Source organism: Talpa occidentalis, unplaced genomic scaffold (assembly GCF_014898055.3).
Source record: "Talpa occidentalis isolate TD23 unplaced genomic scaffold, MPIMG_talOcc4v2.1 talOcc4.1341, whole genome shotgun sequence".
Classification (NCBI taxonomy): Eukaryota; Metazoa; Chordata; class Mammalia; order Eulipotyphla; family Talpidae; genus Talpa; species Talpa occidentalis.
Genome location: NW_023601369.1, coordinates 8,422 through 16,593, shown reverse-complemented (window position 1 = coordinate 16,593; position 8,172 = coordinate 8,422). Strand labels below are relative to the sequence as shown.

General features: G+C 40.8%; 1 pseudogene; it reads right to left on the bottom strand.

The window, feature by feature from the left end:
* Window positions 1-2,176: 2,176 nt before the first annotated feature.
* On the bottom strand, window positions 2,177-2,254 carry LOC119243952 (U2 spliceosomal RNA; annotated as a pseudogene).
* Window positions 2,255-8,172: the final 5,918 nt, after the last annotated feature.

Genomic DNA, 8,172 nt, shown 5'->3' with positions numbered 1-8,172 from the left:
GATAAAAAGCCCTTGAAATTCTTGGGATACAAGGAACATACCCTCAACATCATAAAGGCCATCTATGACAAGCCAACAGCCAGTATCATTCTCAATGGTGAAAAGCTGAAAGCAATTCCATTAAGATCTGGAACAAGACAAGGATGTCCACTCTCACCACTGCTTTTCAATATAATACTGGAAGTCCTAGCCAGAGCAATAAGACAAGAGAAAGACATCCAAGGAATCCAAATAGGAAAAGAAGAAGTCAAAACTATCACTATTTGCAGATGATATGATATATACATAGAGAACCCCAAAATCTCCACAGAAAAAAACTAATTCAACTCATCGGCAGTTCAGTAAAGTGGCAGGATACAAAATCAACATGCAAAAAGTCAGTAGCCTTCCTATACACAAACAATAAATCTGAAGAAGAAGAAATCAAAAAAACCACCCCTTTTATTATTGAAACAAAAAAAATCAAATATTTGGGAATAAATCTAACAAAAGAGGTAAAGGACCTATACAAAGAAAACTATAAAACACTGTTAAAAGAATAGAAGAAGACACAAAGAAATGGAAAGACATCCCCTGCTCATGGATTGGAAGAATAAACATTATTAAAATGGCCATCCTACCAAAAGCAATCTACAGATTCAATGCTATTCCAATCAAAATCTCAATGCATTCTTCAAAGAAATAGAACAATTATTGATGAAATTCATATGGAATCACCAAAAACCCCGAATAGCCAAAGCTCTACTGAAAAAAAAAGAAGGAAATGGAGGCATCACACTCCCAGACTTCAAACTATACTACAAAGCCATAATCATCAAAACTGCATGGTATTGGAACAAGAACAGACATACAGACCAATGGAATCGAATAGAAAATCCAGAAATAAAACCACAGATTATGGTCAACTAATCTTTGACAAAGGAGCAAAGACTATGCATTGGAGCAAAGAAAGTTTGTTCAATAAATGGTGCTGGGAAAACTGGGTCGCTACATGCAAAAGAATGAAGCTTGACCACTACCTCACACCATACACAAAAATCAACTCAAAATGGATTAAAGAACTAGACATAAGACCTGAAACCATAAATACATAGAAGGAATATAGGCGAAACACTACGGGATTTGCACATCAAAGACATCTTTACAGACACATCACCCAAAGCAGTGATAGTGAAGGCAAAGATAAACAGCTGGACTACATCAAATTAAAGAGCTTCTGCACAGCAAAAGAGACATAACAAAAACAAAAAGAGAAACCCCACCAACTGGGAGAACATTTTTGCACCCAACACTAATGATAAAGGACTGATCACAAAAATCTGCAAAGAGCTGATGAGACTCAGCAACAACAAAGAAAATAATCCAGTCAAAAAATGGGCAGAAGAGCTAAAAGAAACTTCTCTGAAGAGGAAATGCAAATGGCCAACAGACATATGAAAAAATGTTCAACATCACTTGCAATCAGGGAAATGCTAATCAACTACCATGAATACCATCTCACACCAGTGAGAATGGCACATATTCAGCAACCATGTGAGAATGGACATATTAAAAAAACTAGCAACAACAATGTGTGCGAGTTGTGGAGAAAAAGGAACTCTTCTGCACTGTTGGTGGGAGTGCAAACTGGTCCAACCACTATGGAGAGCTGTGTGGAGATTTCTGGACCTACTAAACATAGAGCTTCCATATGATCCAGCAATTCCACTCCTAGGTATTTACCCAAAGGACACAGAAACATCAATTCCAAAGAGCACCTGCACCCCTATGTTTATAGCAGCACTGTTTACAATAGCTAAGCTTTGGAAACAACCCAAATGCCCAAAAGTAGATGACTGGATCAAGAAGATGTGGTACATATATACCATGGAATATTACTCAGCATTCAAAAAAGATAAACACATGCAATTTGCAGCAACATGGATGGCGCTGGAAGGGATCATGCTCAGCGAAATAAGCAAAAAAGAAAAGAAAAATACCGGATGGTCTCACTCATAGCAGGAATCTAGAAAACTTAAATAAGGGACCAGGAAAATGAATATAAGAAAGTGAAAATCAAAATCAACAAAAAACTATGAACCAGAGACACTTTTTGGGGGGTGGGGGGCGGGAGGGGAAGGATTGGTGTCAGAATGGGGCGTTTGCAATTGTATGGGGGAATATAAAAATAAAAATTTAAGATTAAAAAAAAAAAAAAGTTTAACTAACAGGAACAGATATTACACTTGATCTTAGCCAAAGGCCAAGAAGCAATCATAAAGTTTTAACTAATTTTATTACATTGAAATAATATAAAGTATCTTTCCAATCAAAGAGCATGAAACTAGAACTTAATCACGGAAGGAATCTAGAAAATTCACAGAATTTGTAGAAATTAAAATATTCCTTACAATAAAAATTATATTTATTTAAAGTGTGCAACATGGTGTTTCAATATATTTATGTACATACTGAAATTATTACTGATTACTATAGTCAAGGTAATCAACACATTGACAGTATCCCATAGTGACCATTTTTCTTCCTTTATTTGACTATGGGGAATGAGCAGACCAAAAACCTGCTCTCTGTAAATTTCCAGCTGACAATAAAGTATCATTAACTCTAGTCCTCATGCTCTACATTAGATCTCTAGACGATTTCATCCTACAAAGCTGCAACTTTGTACCCTTTTGACCAACATTTCCCTTTAGGCACCTCTTCACCCTTGGTAAAAACTGTTTTACTCTGTTTCAAAAAACAGCATACTCTTAAATAAACAATAGGTCAGAGAGGAAATCACAAGGGAAATTAGAAAATAGCTAGAGACAAATGAAAACAAAAACATAATGAAAACGTCTCAAATATAGTGCAAGGAGTGCTCAGAGGAAAATATATAGCTATAACTACACACATTTATAAAAGAAAAAAGATCTTAAATCAGTAACCTATCTTCATATCTTATGGAGTTAGAAAGAGAATAGCAAACTGGACCCAAATTATCAGAATGAAATAAATAATAGAGGTAAATAAAACAAAAGTAGAAATATAAGGAAAAAAACAATAAAACAATAAAATGGTTATTAGAAAATATTAACAAGTTTCAAAACCTTTAGCTATACTAACTGAACAAAAGACACTCAAATTTCTAAACTCAGAAATAAAATTGGAGACTTTACTACCAATATCACAGAAATAAAAGAATTATTAGAGTATATTGTGAGCAAATTGAATTATCTAGATGAAAAGGAAGGATTCATAGAAACACAACTTAACCAAGACTGAATCATGAAGCACAATACATGAGTAAAGATAAAACTAGTGAGGTAAACTCTGTGATAGTAATAATGATAATAATAATCACCATTTTCATTATCTTCCCAACCATGCTCCCTCCAAACAAAAACCCTGAACAAGATGTATTTGCAGGTGAATGCCACCAAATCAAAACTGCAGTGAGATACTAATTCATACCCACTAAAATAGCTTTGTTTTTTAAAGAAAAAGGAAGATAAATGTGAGTGAGAATGTGGAAAATTTTGAACCCTGACACATTGTTGATGGATTATGAAATATACAGCCTTTGTGGAAAAATGGCCTGGCTGTTACTAAAATAGTTTTATATAGAATCATCATATCCAGAATTAGGTATCAATATACCTGAAACAATTGGAATCAAGGTGTTAACCAGATAGACACCAGTGTTCACAGCAGCATTATTCACTGTAGTCAAAATGTAGGAATAACTCAAATGTCCATCAACAATAGAATGGATAAACAAATTGTGGTATATACATACAAAAGACTACTACTCACACTTGAAAAGTGATGAAATTTTGATATGTTATAAATTGAATGAAGCCTGAAAATATTGCTAAAGTGAAATAAGCAAGATACAAAAGGACAAATGTTGTGCGACTCCACATATCTGAGGTATTTAGAATAAGGAAATTCATAGAGACACAATGCAAAATAGAGGTTACCAGGGACCGAGCAAGGAGTTATTGTTTAATGGGTTAAGCTTTTGTTTAAGATGATGAAAAAACCCTGGAAATAAATAATTGTGATAGTTGCACAGCATTTGTAGGGTAAGGTAAAAAAGTATCAGGCTTTTCTGCCCTCTCGCCATTAGGATTGATGACAGAACCCTGTGGTCCCGAATGCATGCCTGATAGTGGCACCTGGAGTGGGGTGTGGGCATATGTAGATGGGATTCACCTGGGCTGAGATTGGCTTTTAAGGGCAGTGTCACGGGGACACCAGCAGAAGCAGAGAAGCAGAACGAACAGTAGAGCAGAGAGCAGAACCATGAGAGAAGCAGAGAGAACGCGAGAGAAGGCCGGAGAGCCAGAAAGAATGAAGACTTGCTGGGGGCTGGGAGGCCTGCCAGCCTCCCGGCCCCCCGGCACGCCTGCCTGCTGTGTACCTGGTAAATGCCAATAAAAGCCTGCAAAAGCCACTGAGTGCTCCAGGACTCTCCTTCACCTTGTCTGCATAGACTCAGAGATCCTGCTCTGTGCCCATTCCTGCCCCCTACAACATTGGGACTATATTTAATGCTGTGTGTCGGGGAAATGATTTGTCAGGTTTTTCTGGCCTCCTGCCATTAGGATGGAGGATGGATTCCTGCCAACCTGAATGCATGCCCGATGGAGGGCACCTGGATTTTGTTACGTTGTTATATTCTATTTACTTTTGTGGGCCATGACTGCAGTATTTACATTTGCCAAGGAAAACTTGTAGAACTCAAGAGAGCCCAGTAAAGAGTGAAGATTCGCAGGGGCTGGGAGTCCTGCCGTCCTCTCAGCTCCCAGCCCCTGCATCCCTGCCTGCCGTGTACCTGGTAAAATGGCAGTGAAAGCCGGAAAAAGCCAACGAGGTCTCGGGCACTACTCTTTACCCGTCTGCTCGGATAATAGAGAACCAGCTCTGCCTTCCTGGCACTACACTAGGGAATTGTGCACTTAAAAATGGTTAAAACATGGATGGAGCTGGAAGAGATCGTGCTCAGCGAAATAAGCCAGAAAGAAAAAGAAAAATACCGGATGGTCTCACTCATAGCAGGAATCTAGAAAACCTAAATAAGGGCTCAGGAAAAGACTAATTATAATATAGTAAAAATCAAAATCAACAAGCAACTATAGACCAAGACACACTACTCGGGCGGCGGGGACGGGCGGAGAGGAGGGATTAGGGTCAAGATAAGGTGGGGTGGAGGGCCTCCCCTGGTGGCTCAGTGGCTGAGTGCTGCTGGGCTGCGAGGCTGTTGCAGCCTCTGCAGCGCCGGTTCGTTCCCCGGCCGCCGGCGAGGGTCCCACAAAAAAAAAAGGGGGGGGGTGGAATTATATGGGGAATGTAACCAAAATGGAAATACATACATTGTGCAAAAATGAAAAATGATGTAAAAAATATATAAAATAAAAAATAAATGCATACACAATCAAAGAAAGCAGCAAAGAGTTTAAAGTATGTTTGAAGTTCAGTTAAAAGCTTGCATTTTAGGACTGAGGAAATTCAGTAATGAATTTTCTGTTATTTAGGCATAGTTCTGGGAAAACAAGCCAGTGAGAAATCACATTTGAAAACTGGGTCTGGCCTTCGCTGTTGGAATCTCTGCTACCTCTGATGGAGAATGGCCATCTGCATGCTCTGGCAGATGTCCTTATTGCAATTTTCTGCCACACAATCCACAATCTTGGACTTCACAAATGCAATGAAACATGTACCGGAGCACTGGCATCAGAAACTGTGGGATAGAAAGATTCAAACCTTTTTCTTGTACATGAAATAAAAAGTGTGCTTGGGTTTCAGGCCTAGAATTCCTGGTAAGGGCTATAGTACACTGACACGTGATAGGACTTTTTTTTTTTTTTCCATTTGTAATCTCACATATAAAATGGAAAGAACAACTGTCACCTACTTTGAAGGATCATTATTGTACTTGACACATGGTAGAGACCAAGTAATAGGCCGTTGGTATTATCAGTGGGTTTTTTTTTTTTTTGTTATTGTTTTTTTAAAGATTTATTTATTTATTTATATAAGCACTGGGTACAGTCAGAAGCTTGGGAGGGTGAGAGAATTCACCAGAGCCAGAGCGGGAAGCAGAGCAGGCAGAAGGACCGAAGTACACTGCTAAGGGGAGCAGCGGGTGAGTCAGGAGAGGTCTGCGCGCCATGTGGGACCCTCGCTGGTGGCCAGGGATCGAGCCAGCACTGTAGGGCTGCGGGCAGCTCTGCAGCCCAGTGCTCAACCACTGCACCACCAGGGGAAGCCCGGTTTTTGTTTTTTGATAACCACAGGATGGAGACGCAGGCTGAGACATGGTTCTTCCAGTTGCAAGTTCACCCTGATTCCTTTTTCCAACTTCTTTCTCCTGCTCCTGTTCTTCTGTCTCATTTCTCTTCCTCCCCCTCCCACACATGTGGGTCAAACTTCTGTAGGCAAATTTCTCAGCGGTTTTCCTATTCCAGTTTAAGGGAAAATCCCCACTCCAAGCTTTTCTCAGACTGGATGAGTAATCAAATCAACATCAAATAGGTTATCAAGAGAAAATCAATTTAATAACATGTGTATGGAGAATTCACATCGCTGTAAATTCTAAAGTAAAATGAAGAAAACCAGGGATATAAATCTCATGTTGAGGGCCTTGAGGCATCAAGGAGAGAGGAACGGGAAATGCTATATGACAGGGAAGGGATGACTTCATTTTTTTCTCTGAGAGTACAAAGATGAATTTTTCAGATAGAGATGTATGTTCAGTGATAGAGCTGTACCTGGCGATGCCCTCCCTAACTACATTTTTCTAGATCATAAAAAGGGGAGCAGTGGTCTCTTCATGTTGGAAAAGGGCAAAGGACTGAGGCAAGAACCAGAGTCTCTCCCCAGATTCTTGGGCCTTCACTGGTCTTTACATAAAATAATCCGCGTTCTTTAAATAATGGTAATGATTTTTTCTGAAGTTAAAAGGGCCTCAGTTAACCTTAGTTCCCTTACCAAGGTGATACTTATTGAGGTCCTCCTTCGGGCATATTGGGAAAAGCCTGTATGTCCCCTTTGTGGAGGTTTCAGCCGCATTTTCACCTCCTTAGATCCCATTACTGTAACTGGTGGCTGAAGAGAAGACTGTCACAGGTGGTGCCCCGTGGAGGGGGTACTGGTGAGGAGAGATAGCCCCAGGGAAAATGCTAAAACGTGTCGCATTTTGGGGTGGAGACTCTGATGAGAATATAAGCACTGCAGAAGCAGCCCTCAGGATTCAGTGTTCGGGATTCAGCATGGGAGCAGTCAGCGCTTGGGATTCAGCACTTTCAGATCTTCAGCTATTCCAGGTTCAGCAATGTTGGCCCCCACTGTACTGATCTTCCAGAAGGCTGTTGTGGGCCTCTGAAGGACATGAGAGGCCTCCAGCAGCCAACCTCAGAGAGGAAACATTCGGAGGCTTTGCAAGTAGCAGAGCAACTGAAACTGTTTCTGGTTTTGCTGCCATTGCAGCCTGGCAGGGAAGGCAAAGACCCAAGCTGTTTGACTGTGGCAGCTTGTCGGGTCGTTCGGCTGCTGCAGCTGCTGCTTTGAGTGTCGCTTGTCTGGTGCTGTGCTGGGGCATCTGGGAAGCTCTGGGAGTATCTCCTGTTGCGTCTTCTGTTGTCTTCATGAGTCAGAGCCTGGTCTGTAATCTGGCTGCTGTGGGTTCCAGGTCCGCAGTGGCAGGAAGACGCCATCTCGGCATGTGGCCTGTTGTTCAGAGAGGAGGGAGCTTCATGTCTTCAGTGGCGGGAAGATGCCATCTTAGATGCTTTTTTGTTTAGGACTTGAAAACACTGGACACTGCTTCAGGTGGCATCAGTAACTCTTCATTATTCCCTGGTTTGTTGAATAAATCCCATTGCTGTTGTTCTCTGAGCCTGAGTAGTCTTGCAGTTGTACACATGGGTAAACTCAGACAGTGACCAGTAAACTATCTCAGCAGTGTCCTTGGTTGGTTTTAGTGCCTCTTGTTGCCCTTTGAAAGTTCCAGACACTTAGCCACTTGCAAAGCTTCTGAACTTTCCCTCTCTGAGATTTGCTGCTCGCGGCCTCTCATGTCCTTCAGAGGCCCACAACAGCCTTCAGGAGAGTGCAGTGGGACCTATATTGCTGACCCCGTAATAGCTGAAGACCCAAAAATGCTGAATCCCAAACACTGGCTGCTCA